Below are 23,210 nucleotides of genomic sequence, written 5' to 3'. Positions count from 1 at the left end.
TATCAACAGAAATAATGTAATTCAGTATGATTCTATATGAAATACGACTCAATGCCTGCTGCAGCTTTCAAACCAAGGCCCTCAGTGGTCACTCTGCACAACAACAGAAATGACCAGCGCACTGATTAAAAGACCAAGGTCTCCAGCCTCTCGGCACTCTACTCAGTTCACATGCTAATGTTTCCGAACCTGCCTGTTCAGACTAACCCTAACCTCCATTCTCACCATGTGCACCCAACACAGTGACTGAAAAGTTATCTAAATCACACTGATAGATCAATGGAATTATTTTGACTGTTTGGCCCATTGTTTTGAAAAATGCCCCTTTGATGAAAAGATTTGGAGCCCCCAGGGTTCAGATATCATTTTCAAACCCTATGCCTAAAAGACAGAGCTTTTAGTAACTGTGGGTTTTATTAAGCTGTTCATTTTATGCTGATCTGTCTTTTACATCATTGAACAAGTATCAGCAGTTCACAGCTAATGTATTGTTTCACAGATGTAGGTTTTCTGAAATGTATTGGCTATAACAACATTTAAATTATTTCAAATTATTTGGGTACATTTAACAAATAAATGACAAAGAAAGGTATTGAACTTCATTGATTTTTGAAGACTTTTCATTTGGACCTTCAACAATGAATTGCATAAATGTATTTTAAATGCTTGGGCTAACCAGAACTTTTCCAAGGGGCAGATATTAACAAAAAACTGTTCATTAAATGTATTTATATTTCCATTAGCACAAACAGTCCCACAACGACACATTTAATTCATTTAGTCTTTTTGGTAGTCATTAACTAAAAGATCAGCGTTCAATAAGCGACTCAATCAAACCCAATTATTTGAGAGCTCCGCTGGAATGGAAAACAGCATAAACATTGTACCCCTCAGAACAGGATTGGGAAATGCTGCTTCACTAATAAGTAAACACATGTGAAGAATTTAATGTGTCTGATGCTGCCGGTCAGTACAGCACATTCGGAGTACATAAATCTCTTGCCCTTGACGGGCTACTGGGTGGCTCATACATTAAGGTACTGTTCTAGTCCCTTAACCCCATGGTCTGGTTACAAATTCAGACAGTGTAAGTGCTAATTGTGGCCATCAACTTGGGAAAGCAATGCAATATTAGCACTGGCAGCACTCAGGGACGGAAGGGTTTCAGTCGGCCACCACCGATGTCTGTGCAACGTGATGCGATTTCTGTTATGAGAAGCACTGGCTGGCCGACATTACATGATTCTGAGGATGGCTTGTGTGCCCTCTCCCAAATCAGCTGCAGCAGCCAGCGAGCACTAATAATGAATATGATTAGGCGTTCCACACTGCAGACAAAGCATTAAACAATCATGAACTGTACCCTGACCAAGCCAGTTTTGTGTTCGGCAGGCCAACAGAAGTGTCAGTTTCACAATGGGGAAAACTCAAATTCAAATTGCAAATAATTTTCGCAAGCACGTGATGAATTTCACTTCACAGTTTCACTGTTGTGGCTGTAACTCCTCAGATCTCAGTAATCATACATTGTCCATGTGTGTGGGAAATCAATAAACCCTGGTTAAGGTTGGGCCAATATCCAGTAATATCATACCATGGGTTATAGGACTGGGTGGTATACTGGGAACACTGTATGCAGTGGTATTAAACCAATAACTCTGCACCATTTTTCAATACTGTCATGCTCTTCGGATTTCTTGAAAATATTAATTGAAACAGTCTTTCCACATGTGTGGCACTGCCAATATTCACATGAGCTGCATGTTTAAGTTATGCTACATGATAAACTGCAGCACACAGGAACAACAAACAGGAGCTTAATGTTCTGTGGAACCTTCGCTTCACATTCCTTAAACAGAATCTCTTTGCAAAACACTGCCAAATAGTATAATTGTCAGTTGCAAGTTTATCATCCTTTTTATCATCCGCAGTAGCATAATAAACATTTTAGACAAGAATGTGACAATTGCACAGCATTACCTTTTGTCCCACATCACACACAGATGGCTTCCCACATTGTAAATAAAACCTTAATAGGGCAGTTTTCTCCCAAAAAGAAATGAAAGTAGTACGTCCACTGTGCCCACTGTGTATATCCACACAGTTTCGACCAAAGCATGTTACCATTTGTAGTCCTAAAACTCAGAAGTGAGTTAGCATTTATGAGCCATGGGTTCCCTCTGAAGATTTCCAATGCCTTTTTCCCCACTGGGTTTTATGCAGAAAATAAGGTCTCTAGTGAATATGAGCTGAACCAAGTTTCACATTTTGTTCCACAAATTAAATTACATCCGTTAATATCTCAAACATGAATTTCGAAGCAGTTACGTGCTTTAGTAAAGTAAATTGCTGACAAGTTGCTACACTGAACGACCACAAGCGGTCACATTCTGCCAAAGTCACGTCACCACCACTCAAGTAGTGATGTGTCATTCTTGAACGATTCATTCTTTTTGAACGAATCATTTATATGAACAAAATGTACTGATTCGCCTCCATGTAATGATTCATTCCTTTAGTTAGCTCTCAGTAAGTTGTGAACTTGCCTTTTGTTGAAGCTGCAGCTACTCCTCTTTAACAGTTTTCACCACTGGGCTCTGTAGTAACCATTAGCCAACAACAGCATTGATCCGCTTCAGCGGGGCGTGCTCTCTGAGCAATTCCTTTCGGTGTGACCGAAAGCAACAGTTCCTGAACTAAAAGCAGTGGCAGAACGAATCCGGGACGGAACCGGGCCGAGAAGGAACTGGGCCCGCAATGAGTTCTACACTCGCTGCAGGTCTACCACTGTCTCTTCCCCAGTGTCTTCATATTGCAATGATGAACACTTGCCTGAGAAAAATCAAAAGCAGCTGGCTTACGGCTTAGTAATGTAGCCTAAATAAAATGTGAACGAAAATATGTTTTCAGGATGCATTTCCCAATGGATTTTATACCAATAAAGCTCCCACTCTCCCTCCCCCTTGACGTCTTTGTATTACAATGATGAACACTTGAGTGTCTGAGTAAAATTAAAACCAACTGGTTTACAGCTTAGCCCAGCTCCATGATTGCCTGATATAATGTCACCTAGATAAAATGTGAACAAAAGATTATATGTTTTCTCAGGATGTGTTTCACACATTCATTAGAAACTGCCCACACAGCTAAATATTCTTCTCTTTTAATAAAATTGCCTATAGATTATAATGTTATAATGAACCCTTTGTGGATTGGAAATGACTTTGTAACTTGCGCCACCTATTTGCAAGTAAATCCTACATAGCAACTTGCAGAAAAAACACGCCCAGATACATTTATTTTTAAATGTAGGTTCAATGTTGCAAAAACATCTGAAGAGCATAACAACAGTATGCTGTAGGAATTCACCTACAGAGGACATACAGTACGGGCTAAAAGTATTAGGCGACCAAAGGCGGCAGTGTAGTATAATGGGTAAGGAACTGACCTTGTAACCTAAAGGACACAGGTTTGAGTACCCTTGAACAAGGTTCTTATCCTGCATTGCTTCAGTATATATTTAAGTTGCTCTGGAAAAGAGTGTCTGCTAAATGCCTGTAATACAACCTGTTTAAAAAAAAAAAAAAAAAACTTTAGGTAGAGAATAATTCAGTTAATATATGCACATTTATTGAATATAAAAGTATTAAAGTAATCGTAAGTCATGTCTCAGATCACTTAAAAGTAATCTTAAACACAACTTTCCTCGAAATAGCCTCCTTTGGGTTTAATTACAATTTAATTAATTACTGGATGCCCAATCATTTTGCAAAGTGGGAGGTGAAGGGGTGGGAGGGAGGCGGAAAAGTAATTAAATTGAGAGAAATCTCATCTACCTTAAGTTTTTTAGAACTACAGGCAGCCTATTACCATTAGCCTGTAGTGCAAGTAAAATAGGAACTAAAGTTGATGTATGAAGCCAAGTAAACATTGCGGCAAGAAGGTTAAACCCAATGACAAAATGCTAAGAAGCTTAAGATTTCCAGATGCAGTGTTTAGTACATACTCAGAAGGTTCCAGCTGACGATTGAAGATCAAGATGCAGTAGACAAACATCTTGTGTTGCCTAGCAAGAGAAGCCCTACAGGAAGTACAGGAAGAACTCAATACAACTAGAGAGAAACCAGTTCCCCTGACTACAGTAAAACGGCAACTACGATCTTCTGGTTCAAAAGAATGTGCATCTGTGAAAAAGCCTATGCTATATGCTGTTAACAAGAATAAAAGACTCCATTGGGCCAAGGGCCATCAGCACTAGACCAAAAAGATAGTGAAAAGGCAGATATACATCCTTTTAGACAGTGAACGAGAGTCTGAAGTCGGAAACAGTCATAGCATGACTCTCATTCTCAATCGCGGGAGTCTGAACAAGAGCAGTGAAGGAACCAGCAAACGAATCTGTGAAGTAGGCTGGTATAACGTTCACCTGCCAAAGAGAAAATCTCTTTGCTCCCAGAGCCAATGGTATATGAAAAGCGAGATAAATTATAAAGTCAAAAAATAAAAAATGAAATACACACCTGAAATTATGTTTTCAAAGACCAAAGTGATCATTTATGCAAGTGATTTGCTGTAACATTGGTCACAGCATTGGAGCCTTTGAAAATTGGAAATTTTTAGTTATTTAAGTTACTTTTTAACATTTCAATAAAAAATATTCAGAAAGAATTTCAAATGTCATTATTACATGGTAAATTCATATTTCTAAATTTAAAAAATAAATAAATAAAAAAGAAACTGAAACCGAAAACTGTGATTAATTTCCAAAACCGAATCAAAAATGAACCACACTCAAAAATAACACTAATCATTAATGTTACCTTAAACAGAATCTCTTATTATATTGCCGCCATTGTTTACAACAGCAGCAAGAACTATTTCATGGTATGTACATGAACACAATCCAGCATTCTAAATATATTTAAAGTATAAGATCATTTTAAAAAGATGAACTCAAAATAGCATTTCATGGGAGTTGATAAAATGTCACCACCAGCAAAAAAAAAATTGTAGAAAATGTATTTTTACTATCAGATGATTATAAGCCCCCCCCCCCCCCCCCCCCCCACCCCCTCAGAACACTATATCTGTAATACCCTGCTTGACAAGATATGCTTTAATATTTAGACAAAGCAAAGAATGTAATTGGGAAGAACTTTTCTGTTTAAAATAAGAAGTAAAGCCCATGCATACTGTATTAGTATTCATGCTCTTGGCTACTTGTCATTATCTTTAGAATCTAAAATAAGTTGCCAACACATGCGATACTACTCTGTGAATCAAGCAATTTCACTTGTCGTGATGCTTGTTCTTAATGCTTCTCCAGTTCATCTTGTGAATATCGGTTGTAATTACTGAACAAGAATAGAAAAGGCTCTTTTTAGAGTGAGTTTGGACTTGGTTGGCTGTTTTTGGTTCTTTTTGGGGTGCGTATCTATGCTTGGTTAGGGGGATGATGATATGTACTCAATTATGTTGCAGGTGTGTAGTAATGGTAAGAGGTATGTAAAACACAGGTATGGACACTAAAACCTAATACCCAACAACAGTGAGAATGTAAAAGGACAAGTGTTTTCGTCACATTTCCTAAAGTACTAGTGTAGTAAATGTTTGCCAGCTAGATGAACTAGCTAATATTAGCTAAGGCTGACATACATCACCAATTCACCATAAATACCACGTAGCTATTTAAGCAGCTAAGCTATATGCTGTTTATGCCAGAAGTAACTAGGTTTTCTTTTCATTTGCATGCAGGCATTTTGACAGCTTTTTGTAAAATAAATTTTATTCAATCTTGTCACCCAAATCAAGTCAGTAAGATAACATATTTTTAAGCGTTGACACAGCCCTGCCACTGGTTATAACTTAATGAAAAATGTCAAAACAGCATACCATATTAAGGTTGTCATGATATCCTGTTCATATCATTGATATGCCTTTAAGAAATATGGTAATATTTAATATTATTTTATTTTTATTATTATTGTTTTTATATTATAGTGGAATTATGACAACATCTACAGAAGTAATGATCATATATGCCCTGGTGAAAGCATTGATCTTGAATAGCCTTAGTGCTGCTTACTTTGCTTACGTATGTTACGGTAGTTACTTTAGTGACAGTGTGCTCAACTACAAACAACGACCAGTAGCTTAAGTTAAATAAGGCAATATTAAATAACAATTACTGTAAAACAAGCTTAAATACATAAAAACCTAATTGAACTTTATATTAACTATGTATGAACACTTAAAAAAACAGCTTAGCAATTAAAGGCATACTTTGCAAGATATTTACCTTGAAAATATTACAAAATAACAATGTTCAGTCAAATCTATGATGCAGTGGCAGTCTCTGTCTGCGTGAACATTAGCAGAATCTGTGCTCATCTGCTTGTACTTCTTCTTCTAAAAAGTGTTTGGGATATTTCTGGACATGACACTCTCTTCTGAGCACTGAGGGGAGGGTGTGACTACAGAGCCTGTGGGGTGGGATCAGAGTGCTTGTAGCTAGCTACTGCAACGGTAGAGGCACAAGTACAGCAAAACGAAACGACAAGCCAATAGGGCTCATTCAAAAACCAGAGTCAACCTTGGAATTGCTTTTCCTCAATGGTGACAACTGAAGTTCACAAAGTGGCTGAAAAGTCATGTGTAGTTGGCACATTTTTTTGTTGGACCAGTCAGTAATGTTACCACTAGCTATCCAGCTATCTACGTTAGGTACCTAAATGTCCAAAGTCAGGTACTTAGGCTGAGGTGAAGATGAAGAAGAAAACTTTTTTGATTGTACACACAGGACCACAGCAAGGCAAAAAAATCCTGCATAGTGTTCCTTTAAGGAATAAAAACATTTTAGTAACATTAAATCAAATCAAATAACATAACACTCTAAAATTAGAATTTTCTCCAAGCTAAACGCTAAACTTATTTGATATTTTCTGTGTTTGATCTAGTTTTCTGTGTTGTTAGCCAGGAAAAAGATCATGTTAACACTCTCTGGTTTTAGGAGGTTATACAATGGAGTGGCAATGTTTCTGGCAGTGCTGAACACTCACTCCGGTACCAGTAGCACAAATAGACCCACACAAGTACTTCCTTGTGACTTCAACCACCGAGGGTAAGTGTGTCTCGTTACATCTCCCTCAATTATCAAGGATATGATTCTGCATCAGATAACTGGCACCATTAATAAACTAAATGGCCAATATACTAATAACAATAATCAAAGATTAAAAAGAGAGCAAATAATAATAACAACCAAATATAAAAAAACAAAGCATACGGACGTTGTTGCAAGGCAACATAAAACTAAAGAAAGGACGCTCCGCACAGATTTGACTTTTTATGTGAATAACTAATTATTTGGTTACTCAGATTTTGACATATTAACTCACCTGTAATTTCTAATTAATCTTATTATTTGAAAACATTTGCACATATTTTATCCTTAAAACAGTTAATAATAATTAGGATTTTAATTATTGTAGCCATAGACAATCACATCAGAGATATCTTCAAATATCTTGACATGAGATATTATCGGATATCGTGACAACCCTACACCATTTACCCCAGTACTTTTCAAGGACAGCATGATGGTGAAAAATCTGAATACTGCCCAAACGTATAACTCCAGCTGTCACTGAATGACACACTGTATTCCATTAATGTTGAATGACCCTAGTTTTAAACCTTTATATCAAAAAGCTGGTTTATTTTTACACAACGAGAAGCTAAAGCAGAGGGAGAGAAACTAGTCAGGAAGCACTGCATAGAAACGCACCCCATAGGGCCCACATGCCAGACCTCTGACACTGTAGGCGTCACACTGAACGAGACTGCACAAAGATCCCGTAGAGCTCCGCAGTCAACGGAAAGAAGGTTACGGTGGAGCCACGGGGAAGATAAACAGACTGCACAATGCTACTTCACATTTCAAACTGAACTTAATATGTCTCTGATGTACGCTGGCAGTACTGTGAAGAACTTCCACCGACACGGAGACAAAAAAAAAATGCCGTTTCAAAATCAGTAGTGCCCTGACCCCCTCACCCCTCCCCCAGGTGAAAACTTCAGGACCAACCACTCGAAAGAGAGTGCAATGGCATCGTTATGCACGCGCTCCACAAACGTGACAGTGTGAAGCAGCAAAGAGTGAGCGCAAATAAAAGGCACATCAGGCATTCCTGTAAGAGAGCACTGAAGCCAGACCAGTAGGCTCCAGATCTGTCTGGGAAACCGAACTCTTTGACAATAAATGCATGAGGGTATATCATGTCAGACAAACAAGACTATTTCAATCTCCTTGCTTTAAGCATCCACAGTATAAAGGGATAGCTGTACTGAGGACAGAATGCGGGATGAGGAATGTCCACAGTGTACAGCCAGGCAGCTGCTGAACGCAGAAGAGAGCTCTGAAACACATGACAAACGTAAAACGGAGAATGCACCTGCTACAACCAAAATTAAAACCAGAGGCGTGCCGTGGCAGTTTCAACAGTTATAAAATGAAACAGGCCCCAAACAGCAGAGGTACCCCAAATGCCCATGCACATTTTTGAAAAATGTTAATATAAAGGGCTGAAAATTAAGCTTGCTACTCGCCAAAGGAGAGTAGGCCAGTGTGAGTGATCAGTCTACCTTAAAAAAATATGTGGGGTTTGGGAATTTTACGTCTCCTTTGCCTTTCCCAAAAGCTATGGAAATCCATAGCCTGAATGCAAACAAAGATTAAATATGTGGATATGTGGTTTGTTTTTTGAAATACATCTTTTCAAAATTCCAGTAATGAATGGTTGAAAGAACAAACACACCACCTTTAGGTTTTATGATTAAGGCTTAGAGTTTACTTCAAAGGGATATTCCACTTTGGTATATCCAACATAAGTAATTTTGTGAAGCCAACCACTTAGTATTTGCAAGCATGATGACAAGCAAACCAGCTGCCACTCCCATTCATTAGCAGGACCTTGCCAAAATGAATAGTTCAAAAACACAAACTAACTATGGAGAATAATAAATCAATATAATGTTTTTTTTTTCTTAAAGATATCAGATTTTGTAAACTGTTAAGCTGTTTTCAGGTTTAGGATAGCTATAAATAGAGGAGCTATTTTTGCTACAGCATAAAAATACAACAAGCCATAATTTGATTTACTTTGTTATCATGTACAAGGATAAATCACTTAGTTAATACAACAAAACCTTTTTGCCAGATCTTATTTTTCTTTTATAAGTCAGTGTCAGTAAAAAAATGTAACATACATCAGTTCTGAAAACAGAGACCTTCTGATGTTAGTGCTTTCTTTTATCAATCTACTATCCTTAGTAGTTAGTTCGTGCTTAAAAACTATTCATTTCGGCAAGGTCCCAAAAATGAATGGGAGTGAACTGGGAGGAAATCAAGACCCTGATATTCAGGAGGAACGGAGATGCTGTTAATGGTCAGCGGGGACAACTAATTGCTAGAATCCATGCTATGCAAATACAATGGGGTAGGCTCCACAAAATTTCTTACGCTACACCAAAAATAAATATGCCTTTGCCCTTAAGCTTCTGTTGGTGTTGAAATTAGTGTCCTGTAGACCTACATAAGCAAGTGGCTGGTGGGGCAGCGATGACAAGAGAGGAGAGGGCCTTATGATAGAACTGTGAAACGGGCCCGCATGGGCCACAGAACGTCCCTGGCTGAAACCGTCAAGTGGCTAGATCAAAAAGGGCTACCTCTTTTTATAACTGCACCTGAATAATCACCCAGAACATCTAGCAAAACATGTAAAAGAAAAAAAATGCATCAGGCAGAAGAAGACTGTTCTGAAGTCCTCTCCCACGTCTTAACCCAAACATCATTAAAGATGAGGTATAAACAAGGCAGAAATACCGAGTATGTTATTATGCAGCCAGAAGAAAATATTTTTATTTGGTTGCAGGCAAAGCAGAGAATACCCTCAAGGAGTGACAAACAACAGTTTAAGCAGAAAAATAGCAGTATATCTCCATAAGATATTTGGGAGAAATGCATTAACGAGTCTAGTCAAATATTTCTCCTTAATCTGTTGACATGAGGCTTTCTGAAATAACAAACAGCACACAGTACACAAAATGAGAAACATAACATGCATATATACCTTAAAATGCATTGTCTATGGACTCCTAGAGCAAATTTTTCACTCCTAAATATCACTGTTTAATTAAGTGGGCTGGAATATTGCCTTAGCACAGATAGTTGATTGAGGAAAAATCTTTATGGACAGAAATGTTATCCTCTTGACTATATTCATATCATACTGAAAACACATGCATAACGCAAAAAAACAGGATTAATATTCCACGGTTTCCGCCAGTGTATTGCAAGCCTGGCGGCCCGCCGGGCCTAAGTTGGCCCCCCGCCGGGCCTAAGCATCGGGGAATTTTTAAAAAAAATGTATTTTTAATGTTTTTTAAACTACGTTTACAGTGGGGTGGCTCGTTTGAAAAGCTCCCCAGCGAAATCTGTTGGTTAAAACGTGAACGCACTATAGGAGAACAGCAGGTCTGAGATCAGTGTTCTTTACCCTCATTGTGCGTGGAGTGACGTTAAACACTTGACGCTTCCAACTATCACAAGCTAACGTTACCTAGCAAGCCACAATTTATTATTTAGTAGGCTAACTAACCTCGTTACAAACTGCGTTATCACTTCATCTCATCGGTAAGTACATTATATTTATATTAACTTAAGCAGTGTGTAGGTAACGTTAAACTAATAGCATGAATGTAACGTTTGATACATTGTAACATTACATGATTTATTAATCGCCATCGAATTAACGACTTCACTTGTTTATTAATAAGGTTAGCTTGATGACATTGATGTGCAAGACAACGTGGTCATTTAGCTAACTTAGCTAACTAACATTTAGCTAACTAGCTAGCCAAACAGTCAGTAACACAGATACATAGATATATTGTTGTTGTTGAAATGTGCCCAGCATTCCAAGGCTGTACATTGTTGTAAGATTCAGTAGCCAATCAGTAGGCAGTGTTGTGCATATCCCGCTCTTACAGCTCATTTCCAGCCCAAACCGCTGTAAAGAGAGCAAGCTTTTTTTGTCAGTGACATTTCCTTCTGACATCTACGACGGCAATCGCAACCACAACATTTATTTTGCCTTTCTGTGTAGCTATTTCCATAGATAAAATCGCATTTATTATTATTATTATTATTATTATTATTATTATTATTATTTATTGCTAAAAACATTTACTTCATATCCAGGGAGATAGCGAACTACTTGCACGTTACATGACATGTGTAGCCATTTAGTAATACAATCGCATTTCAGGCTAGAAAATAACCCGTTAATGCAGAGAAATTGCTGAGTTGTCTTTATCTGAAGACTGAATCTTTATCGCAACAGAATGTATCAAGGCTGGCAGCCTGGATCGAATTTGTTGTGACAGCTGCCGTCCAAAGCAAACACCTGAGAGAGGCTGCCTGCGTGCGTGCCTCCCCCAAGGCGTTACGTCATTGTTTTGCAATGTGCAGCTGTCGTAAAAACATGCTGGCTTCGGAATCGATAAGCACGGAGGCATACGATTCCAATGAATAGGACAACTTGGAACCGGTTCTCGTTTCCCATCCCTATTTAAATGTGCCCTGCATTCCAAGGCTTGTTATAAGATTCAGTAGCCAATCAGGACTTGAATACAAGTTTTTTTAGAGTGCAAAAACTTTGATATTATTTATTTTAATTTAATTTCTTTTGTTGTTGTTGAAAACACAGCATTCCAAGACTGTGCATTGTTGTCAGATTCATTGTAAGACTCTGCTATGCTGTAAATAGTTGTTGATTTTTTTTAATGTGTGTTGAATAAATGACTTAACAACATTCACATTACGTAGTCATATTTTCAAATTTCCAGTTAGCTTTAGCACTGACTTAATGTAGGGCCCTATGGAATCTGTGTTATAGCTTTTTTAAATTCTCAATTCCGCGATTCCGTCCGTGATTCCGTTATCACAGAAACTTTAGGGCCCTACCTTAATGCTGCCATCAGTCTGTCGCTGGCCCGCGCCGGGCCCCCGTCAAAAAAGACACTTGGCACCGGGCCTAAGACCTTTTCTGGGGGAAACCCTGTATTCTCCTAGTATTGCGGTTTTGGGGATTCACAGATCAGATCATCCCTGGTTTTCTTTTACATGCACTCTCACAAGAACACAATCGGCAAACATAGGTCAAAAGCACTACTGTACTAAAGAACATTAAGAACAACACACTACAGCCTATAGTTAGTGAAAATATGGAAATGTATATTCTAGTCATTAAATATTTGCATTTAAAATATAAAGTTAATATTACCTATCATTTCAAAGAAAGCAGTATGTAAGGTGGATAACAGGCAATACATGTACTTCATATATAAGTTGTACTGGTGTATCAAAGTGCGACTGAATACAGATCAATATTACAGATCAAAATATTCCATGTTTTGTGGATTCATATATAATTGAAAAGAAATCTATCACTAGAGCAGGCAGTTCTGAAATATAATGATTTATTTTTATTTATCAAAAGACGACAAATACAAGACGAAAGACGAAAAATACAAAACAGATCAATAGCTAATAGGATCTCTCTAAAGTAAATGGGTTATGCCCATTGAAAACGTTGTACCTCAATCCAAATTGTATTTGGTTCTTTTTAAAACAAAGGACAACGGTGATTCAATATATAATAGGCACAACACATAATAATTACTCTTCTATGTAGGCCATTTTATCATGCCCCAAACGGCCTCTGCCACACTGTTAACTCATTCTAATCTAATAGTCAAGTGCTGCATTCCATACTGATGACCACAGAGAAAGAGAACAACCTTTGTAGAGCAAATCACTACTTATGGTCTTTGCAAACTGTGATGATTAAAACCCCCTCTCCCAGTTTGTGTATTATTCTTTTTCATAAAGGGTATTAAAGTACACTGCAGAACACGTCAGAAGAAAATCCTTTGTTAATATTTTTTCTATTATTTTGTACCTATTATTTAAAATATACATTAGTTTATACATTTAAGTTATACCTCAAACATGCAAAAATTTTCATAACACATAAATTATATCCTGCATGCATATACAAATATAATTTGTTTGGGACAAATATTTATATTTTTTCTTGATTTTTCTTGATTGTACGACATAATTTTAGATTTGTGATCAAACACTTCACATGTGATTAAAGTGCACATTCTAACCTTCTATTAAAGGATAATTTTTCACGCATTTTGGTTTCACCGTGTAGAAATTACAGCATATTTTATACATGGCATTTTAGGGCACCATAATGTTTAGGACAGATAGCTTCACAGGTGTTTCTGATTAGTCAGGTATGTTCAATTGCTTCCTTAGTGCAGGTATAAGACAGTTTTAATATTTCAGTTTGATTCTATGCTTTTGAATGCCTTTGGAGTCTGTTATTAGCATTTGTCAACATGAGGGCCAGAGCTGTGGCAATGAAAGTCAAGGAGAAGTGAGAGAGCACTGGTGAGCTTTTGAGCCAAGGAAGAACTCTAATGTTGATGACCAAATAATTCAATCCAAATAATAAAAAATTCTCACCATAATGAAGAAAAAACACCTATCAGACAAATCAGAAACACTTCAGGAGGATCTTACAGTATCTGCTCAAGTTCAAGCAAATGCTTTCGAACTCACTGGATAGTACTTCATCCTACAGCAAGATAATGATCCCAAACATACTGCTAGAGCAGCAAAGGAGTTTTTCAAAGCCAAAACTGGAGAATATTGACTGGCCAAGTCACTCACCCTATACTGTACGAATCCACTTGAACACGTTTCATATGCTGAAGAGAAAACTTAAGGCTGTACTACTTGCCCCCGAAACAAGCAGGTGCTGAAGATGGCTCAGGTACAGGCCTGACAAAGCATCACCAGAGAAGCTACTGAGCACCTGCTGATGTCTATGAGTCACAGACTTCAAGCAGTCATTGCAAGTAAAGGACATGAGACTAAAGTACTAAACATGACTACTTTCATTTACATGACATTATGATGTCCCAAACATTATGCTGTTCTGAAAAAGGGGGGGGTGTATAAAAAGGGCTGTAATATCTACATGGTGAAACCAAAGTGTATAAAAATACCCTTAAATAAAAGCTGAGAATGTGCAATTTAACCACAAAATCAAGAAAACAATATGTCCCAAACATTAAGGTGGTCACTTTATGTATACAGTATATATTTCACCTAAAACTCCACTCCAGAGGTTAAGTAAGCAATTATACAGTAATGTCTGCAGTGAGCATTTTGAACCCTGGTCACTGGTATTTATGGAAAATGTCTATACCACTTCAGAGTTAAAGTGTACACCTGAGGAAGGACCTGAGCTGTGCTACATGTGTTACACTACTCTCAGCAACAGGGCTTAACCTCTACCTGATACGTGAGCCCTAAGTGGCTGGAAAGCATCCCTAGATGTGTACTGAACAGTAAATGCAGCAGTGACAGATAACTGATGTTCAGTGCCAGCTGTAATACACCTTTACATTTAAAAGTGAGAGAATAAGAGAAAACATTACATTTCAAAATGTAAAGTTTCAAGTAGCACCTTACATTTATCGAAAATAAATAATTTTAAAACAATGGATGGGAATTCCTGGGGGGGGGGGTCCACATCTGCCACTTCACACTATCAGTGGTCTGTCTGTATCTGCTATTGAGCAGGTATGCAACTCTTCAGTAAATAAGATTCTAATTATTTACAGGAATTAAATACACTGAATTGTACACAGAGTAACGTGCACGTCCACTGACAATACTTCAGTATGGTGTACTGTGTACTGTGTGACTAACTACATTTTGGCACATCTAATTAAGAGAGCTGTCAATGTGCAAAATTTTGGTATTATAAATTATAAAGACCACAAACTATGTGGGAGAAAATGCCACTGTCAGTTTACTTGAAATAAATGTAAAAGAGAAAAGATGAACTACCTTATTTTCTTTGAAGTAAAAGAACAGTTAAATGATAGTTGGCTTAGAATCAATACTAAATCGATATGATCTAAACCTGTACCGATATTAATGATGGCGCCCCGACTTAGAGGTCTCCTAAGGAGGCGAATCGATCGGCTTTACACCCCCCACTGTTCGGAAACATTGAAAAGATGCCAAACTCTGCAGTTCAGGGACACTGTACTTGAGTTCTGCTCTGTCTGCACTAGCATTGCACAACCTCCATCCTCAGAATTTCTCTCAGTCATTTAAATCTAATATCCCTGCAGCGGCCTGTCAGGGTCATTATCAAAACTCACCATCGATTTGGTATTTAATTACACTTTTTCATTTAGCACGGATGAATGGCCCAGTCATTACCTCGATCGCAGATAAACAAACTGAAATAAAACATATTTGTTATATTTGTTAGAGACACGATAACGATGGGAGTTCAGTGTCCAGTTTAAATCTCGTGAGCTGCCTGCCTGGGGGAGATACAGCCAGAGAGATATATCTCTAGATCTGGAAAAGAGCACTTCTCTGCAAGATTCCCACGCAAGATTCTATTCTGCAGTGCCGTGTTCTGTCATCACACTGCATTAAACATGTCAATATTGAGACTTAAAAGGGCAAAATGTACTGTGAAAAGAGCATCACTCCTACCACGGAGAAAGCCTAGAAACACGCACACTCGGAACACGTTCAGGTGCTGTCATAAAAAAAAGCGAAATATGTTGGAATTTTAAATCAAGTGTGCAGAGCAAGGGACATAGATAAATTTACCCAAATAATTTATTTCATAAGATCCGAGTGCAAAGTACTGAATTATAAAGCAATTTGGTCTATCCTATTACCATGTTTCTGCAGAGGTATCCAGTTCTTTTACAGAAATAATACCCAATATTGTAAAAGAACATGCACCTCTTATCTGCTGAAAATATATGATTGTTTGGTAAGTATTTTTGCCTTGTGAGGCTGGACCTTGAATAATTCCATTGAAACATCTAATTATTTTTCTTTCTCAAAAAAAGAAATATTCCCTGGAGTCAACTGGTTTATGAACACTGAAGACATCAGAGTCTTTATATACAGTGCAGTCCATAAGTATTTGGACAGTGACACATTTTTTGACTCTGGACTTCTGCACATTGGATTTTAACTTTAGAGTATTAACATCGACATCCACTGATCACTGTAGTCATTATAGCCCTTTTTTACATAGTCTCCCCATTATAGGGGACCACAAGTAACTGGACATATTAACATAATTTTAAATAGTCATCATATTAAGTACTTGGTTGGAAATCCTTTGCATTCAATGACTGCCTGGAGTCTGGGACTCACAGATGTCACCAGACACTGGGCATCTTCCCTGGTGATACACTGAATAGCCTGTATTGCAGCCATATTCAGTTCCTGTTTGTTTCTGGGGCGTTTTGCCTTCAGTCTTGTCTTCAGCAAGTGAAATGCATGTTCAAGTCGATTCAGATTGCGTGACTGACTTGGCCAGTCAAGAACATCCCGCTTTTTGGCCATGAAAATCCCCCTGGTTTCTTTAGCAGTGTGTTTGGGGTCATTGTACAGCTGCAAGATGAATCACCATCCAATGAGTTTTGAGGCATTTGGCTGGATCTGAACAGATGTTTCTGCACAATTCAGAATTCATACTGCTCCTGCCATCAGCAGTCAACATCAATAAAGGCAAGTGAGCCAGTTTCAGTGGCTGTGATACATGCCCAAGACATCACCTCCACGTTTCTAAGATGACCCGGGGTGCTTTGGATCACGAGCAATTCCTATCTCTCTCCACAATTTTCTTTCCATCACTTTGGTACATGTTAAATCTCATGTCATCTGTCCAAAAGAGTCTGTTCCAAAACACAGTTTTTTTTCATGTACTTTTTTTTCCTACTCTAACCTGGTCATTCTGTTCTTGAGGCTTACCAATGGTTTGCATCTTGCAGTGAACCCACTGAGATTATGCTGGTGTAGTGTTCTCTTTATTTTAGTCTTTGACACATCTATGTGAAGCATCCTGGAGAGTGATCTTGATCTGTTTGACAAGTAAAATGGGTTTTTTCTTCCCAATTTAAAGTATAGGTCAGTCATCCACTACAGTGGTTTTCTGTGGTCTACCAGGTTGTTTGCCGGTGCAGAGCTCACCAGTGTGTTCTTGATTCTTAACAATGTAACAAGTAGTTGATTTTGACACACAATTTTTTGGCTATTTATTCAGATTTTTCCATGATGGCCTGCTTAACTGGCATTGACACTTCTTTGGTCCTCATGTTGAGAGACAAAAGCAACAGATTCCAAATGCTAACTGCATGCTTAGAATCAACTCTCGACCTGTTGTTAGCTTTCTTGTGCATGAACTAATAATGATTCAACAAAAAGCTAGCCAAGAAACAGCTGAGCTGTCAACTGTTCAAATTACTTTTGGTCCCCCAAAATGTGGGGACTATGTATAAAAAGGGCTGCAATTCCAACAAGGTTCCCCTGATATGAATGTAAATACCATTAAATTAAAGCTGACAGTCTGATTGTTTAATTGTTTTCAAATCCAATGCTGTGGAGTAGAGCCAAAACAACAAAATGTGTCTTTGTCAAAATACTTATGAACTGCACTGTATAACACCTGTATACTTTAAAATACTTAATTTATATACTTAATTTATATTAAGGCTCCATGGTCTCAGTAGGCATTGCTGGAGGTAACAGGACATTCTAGCACACCAGTTGGGTTTGAGTGTTACAGGCATATTTAATTATTGAAAATGATAGTCAATGGTATAGTCAGGCGGTGAGTTTTTAATGTCTTAGGAGGCAATGAAATTTGCATTAGCCAATCAGTGAACCTGAAGATTTTAAATCCTAAATAGCTACCTCCCAAAAATGCCACTCTGTTTAAATGACCTGCCTCTTTCTTGCTTATTTAAGGGAGATGTCACGTGGTATTGAGAAGAACACACATCAATAAATTGTGAGCTGAGTTGAAGAATAGCAATGCACTTCTTAAAAACACATGGCAGGATTATATACAGAGAAAATAAAATTAATTTTAAATGTTAAGTATTTTCCTTACTAAATGTTAAAAACTGAAAACGGATTCTAAATCGAACCTAATTATTCGTCTGGTATTGATGTTAAGCGAAAAGTCTTCAGGGTGTTGTAAACAGAAGTTATATTGATCTGAATACTTTCGGTGGACCTAATCTAATTGTTAAGTTGTTTATATGCATAGTTACACAAGCTAATGTATAATTTCGGTCATCATTTTCGTTATTTTCCGAGTATAGAAGCATACCCTATAGCCTATTCAAGATATTTAACGGCATACGGGAGAAGGTGCCGGTTATGAAAAGAGAGCATGCGACAGTGAGCTACGGGATGGCAAACCTTCGACATCGGAATATCTGCGCTTCAGAACAAAAGCACGCTTGACTGAGCAACATCTCGGGATATAAACAGCAGATGCATTAGATTTCAGTGCCTTCTGTTTTCAAAGGACCCTGATGTTCTCCCTTTTTCTGTAAAAAATGACTTTCGTCTGTTTTCCGAAAAACACGTATGAAATTCAGTGTAGGTAGGCTACTTCACCAGGATACAGTGAAACAACTGTGAAATCAGTTACCAGTATTTATTTCCAGAAGACGCTTCACCCATAAAAATACATTCGTGGCTCAAGAAGGCTCGTATAAAAGAAACAAATAAATTTCATTTTTTTCACATTTTAAAATAAGTGAATAATCAATTTTCTATTATTTCGCACACGTTTAATTACAGCTCCGCTACATGAACTCTGGGAAAACTAATTAGTCAGGTCACTGCCATATTTTATAAAGCCTAAAGGCTTAAATCAATCTAATATTAATTTTAGATTTCGTTTTTGTCCCATAAAAAATGATCGTAGGTAAGCTACAGGCTATGCCATTGAACTTATCGAAATAGACTTCCTGCAAATTCCAAATGGCTATAAGTAATATTTACAATTTGTTTTCACTTTGCCCGTCATGTATGACGTATCTGTTAAGTTTAATTTTAAAATCCTTCCTGATAACTAAAGCAACAACCACTTTTAATTAAGTGCGATTCCCCTTTAATCCAGTCAGTGCTGGAGGGAATGACCTCTTAGCATGGCAAAGTATGTCTCTTTCTCGTAATACCGCTAAACTACTTTATGCTTCACAAAATAATTTGTGAGATACTGAAACAGAATATGCAGAGAGGCTACAATACGTTCACCTAGGTAGCCAAACACCGCATCGATACGAAGTCCAACACAGTGTTTGCCCAGAGTACGCGTCCTGTGGAGGACATGAGGAAACTGGATAAAATGGTTCGCTAAAACATTTAACACCGAAATCCGCCTAAGAAGAACAGCAATCAATGGAAACGTAGCCAGCTGTTTGACTCAGTAAGACCCAGTTTCATTTACAATATCGAAGAACTGGAGAATGTGAAGGTTATATCGAAAGCCTCTTAAAAAATATTCCCATGCTTCCCGTTGCACCGGTCCTGATGCGAGGCGGAGAATACATAGCAATTGCATCAATGGTAAACATTTCGAACCTACCAGTTGTATTGTCTCCATCCCACCAAGACTACAGGCGCTGATGCTATGACTGTCCCTTGATCAGCGTCTCTGGGCGAAAGGCTATGTGTATCGAGGAAACGTAATAGCGGAACGCGGGGCAGGCGCTTAGTCTGACAAGAGAATCGTCCAATCAGGGGCATCGGTACGGATTCATAGCCAATCCGTCTGATAGAAATTACGCTACTTTATGTAGCAGGATAGATTGTCTTTGTTTGAAACGGGCAATTCCTCTACATTCCTGACTTTTGGAAAATATATTTCGAGACAACACATGTTTAAGTCGCATGGGTTTATGTCGAAACAGCTGTTTTTGGGAGTTAATAGAAAACAAATCTTTGTGACTTTGAACAAGCATGATATTGATTTTTTTTTTTTTTGCATATTTACCGCACTGTTTTGTACTGAAAATATATATTTAAAAAAAAAAAAAAAAACATTTTAATTCAAGTCTTGCATAGTAGCCTATTAAGTTGTTATATTTAGGCTATCAAATAATCTCAACAAAAAACGTTTTCAACGTACAAAAAGACAATGTAACTCACGCATACAAAGCACTGTCAGTAAGTCATTAATTAAAAATGGCCAAATCTATGTCTGTCGTTAAAAGTATTGATATACAAATGAGGCCAAGTTACAACAAAAAATGTTAGCCATTTTAGCTCAAGCTTTAAACAAGCTTTATTCCAAAGCAATGCTATCAAATGTTTCCTAAATGATTTAATGTAACTTTGACCAGTGTTTTGCATATAACTATCTGAAGAGAATGAGGTCATTCAAAGTTTTTGTGTCACATGAAAGTGTGAAATGCAAATCATTTATCGTAAAAATAACCAGCAATTAATCTTATTACTACACTGATTGTACAGTTGTCTGCATGCAGTGCTTTGGGTGCATGAAAAACATGTAATGAATAAAATTAATTATTTTATTTTATTTTCATAATTATGTTCACAAATGAGAATTTTCATTATTGTACATTTTAAAATAAATAATATTATTTAACTTATTTGGCTAGAATTTATCTGACCCACAAACATACAGTGCATGAATTGGACAAGCATATGTCTGGATAGATTCAATGTTTATTTTATAGACATAAATATTTGTCATTTTTATCTGTATTTATTTATTCATCCTCCCCTTTCTCTAGTGAAAATGATTGTATGTCTCTTGGTATAACTGTCTGGTTGTAAATGAGAATGTTATACACAGCAAGGGAAATTTCTCAGTGGGGATAATAAAGTTTATTCTATCTATCTATGTATCAATCTATCTGCAGTTTCTGTTTTACAATCCATACTGATTTTAGTATACAAAACTTGAACAAGCTGTACAATTAAATTGCCAACCAAGTGTAAACATATCCTTTCTGTGTACACTTATTTTCCCACATGCATTTTTGTGTATTCTTCCATGAGGAATTGTTATTTTGTTATGTTGTTATTTGACACTTTGATGTGACACATAAACTTTGAATGTCCACAGTTCTCTTCAGGTAGCTGATATTTTTTGTGGTAATTTGACCTCTTTTTTATATAAAAACTTTCCCTCTGTTATTGCATATTTGTCACACGGAACAGTTTTAGATCTTTAGACAAAATGTAATATTAGATGAAGGGAACCTGATTAAACGCAAAACACATTTAAAAATAATTTTTTTTCATTTATTTAATGAAAAAAATTATCAAACTTTTAGTCCACTCTTCTTTGCGTAACTGCTTTAATTCAGACAAATTGGTAGGTTTTTGACCATGAGCTACTAATTTCCAGCCTTCCACAGCATCTCTATTGTGTTCAAGTCAGGACTTTGACTAGGCCATTGGAAAACTTTAATTTAGTTTCTTTTTAGCCATTAAGATTTTGTGTTGTGGATCATTGTCTTGCTGCATAACAAAATTATGCTTTTGCTTTCAGCTCATGGACTGTGCAGAATTTAATCACCATCACACTACTGTACCACCATCATATTTGACTGTCTGTGGCTATGATGTTCTTACTGTGAAATGCTGTATTTGCTTTACGCCAGACATAAGGGGACCAGTGTCATCCAAAATGTTCCATCTTTGACTTATATGCCCAAAATACATTTTCCCAAAAGGCTTGGGGATCATCCAGGTGCTTTTTAATAACTTAGCATTGATGTTTCTCTTGGTTAGCAGTATTGTCCACCATGCTACTCTCCCATGAATTCAATTTTTGCCCAGTCTCTTTCTTATTGGGTAATCATGAACATTGATCTTCACTGAGGCTAGAGAGGCTTACAGTTCTTTGGGCGTTCTTCTTGGATCTTTTGTGGCTTCTGGCATGAGTAGTCGTTGCACATTTGGAAACTTTTTGGCAGGCTGGCCACTCTTGGGAAGATTCACCACCATTCCAAGTGTTCTTCATTTGGTGATGATGGTTCTTACTGTGGTTCAGTGGAGTCCTAGAGCCTTAGAAATGGCTTTGTAACCCTTTCTAGACTGATACTTTTAAAAATCTCTTCTGGAATTTCCTCTGATCATGGCTTAGTGTGCTTGTAGAATTTTAGTGGTGACTACAAAGTTTTTTGTTTACTCTGATGGTAAGGTTCAATATAAGTGAGGTTTAGATTGAAGATTAGATTCAATAGGGCTCACTGCAGTCAAGCCTGGCTGCGTTCAGTCAGCTGAATTTGTTTATAAATTTATAAATTTGGCTAATTGGTTGATCGAGAAACTAAGGGGGCAATTCATTTCACATGGGTGATATGGGTGTTTGATAACTTTTTTCATTAAATAAATGAAATAATTATATAAAAAAATGTGTTTCCTCAGAGGAAATCAGGAAGGAGACTAATTAATTGAGTTTTTTTGCACATTGAAAATGTTTTTTGTTGAGATATACTTTCTTTTTGTATTGTGTTATGAGTAACTGATAATGATAATGCATATACATGTATGAACCATACGATAATTAAATCTAGAGTGAGACATACAGACATGCAAACACACATACATTCCAGCTCAAAGAACACATAGGCATGTATTCTGTCATTTTACCATGAATTGCCAATAAATGAAAGTGTTTGTCATGCTGTATATTTAAATGGATGTCAGTAACTGTTTTTAATGGGTCATTGCATAGAGTACATGACCCATCTACTAACCGTTTGTGTGTAGGTAGATGATCACAGGTCTAGCTACCATTTAGTTTTGTAATGTGGAGTTTGCAAGGTTGCTACAGGAGCCTCGTTAAAAAGTAGCAAACACTAGAAATGCCACAGGGGTCAATTTTCACTTTCAATTTTCAAGGCTGACCATAAAATTGACCATCATTCTTTCCTGTATGCTTTAACATTTTGTTCCTGCATGTAATGTTGTTGTGAAATGACTCCAATAGTACTCAGCAGCAGTCCTGCAGAACAAGCCCCTGGTGTGGGCGAAGCCTGCAATAGTAGTCCGAGGTTTTAGGGCCTACCTTGTAGCTGTCCAAGTCATGAATAGGGCAGGGTCCCAGTAGCACTATGACACCAGTTCCCATACAACAGGTACTAACTGAACCAAATTGCAATTGCAAATTTCGGTGCTTCATTTCGGTGCTGTCTTCACAAACATTAAACTTTGTTTGCTCTGTCGACTCAGTCAGAGACAGTGG

At 37.3% G+C, this 23,210-nt stretch overlaps 1 protein-coding gene across 3 annotated transcripts in view; it reads right to left on the bottom strand.

The window, feature by feature from the left end:
* Positions 1-19,653, bottom strand: part of b3galt1b (UDP-Gal:betaGlcNAc beta 1,3-galactosyltransferase, polypeptide 1b) — a 126,947-nt gene extending 107,294 nt beyond the window's left edge. For 2 of the 3 annotated variants that reach the window (XM_035407917.1, XM_035407916.1), the window contains exon 1: positions 19,575-19,653. The gene's annotated coding sequence lies outside the window, so the exon portion shown is untranslated. Of the gene's footprint in view, positions 1-4,006; positions 4,082-19,574 lie in introns of all 3 variants that reach the window. The other variant, XM_035407918.1, reaches the window with a different exon arrangement.
* Positions 19,654-23,210: the final 3,557 nt, after the last annotated feature.

The sequence above is a fragment of the Anguilla anguilla genome, chromosome 3 (genome assembly GCF_013347855.1).
Source record: "Anguilla anguilla isolate fAngAng1 chromosome 3, fAngAng1.pri, whole genome shotgun sequence".
NCBI lineage: Eukaryota > Metazoa > Chordata > Actinopteri > Anguilliformes > Anguillidae > Anguilla > Anguilla anguilla.
The sequence above is the reverse complement of the archived record's forward strand: the minus strand, read 5'-3'. Positions and strand labels throughout refer to the sequence as shown.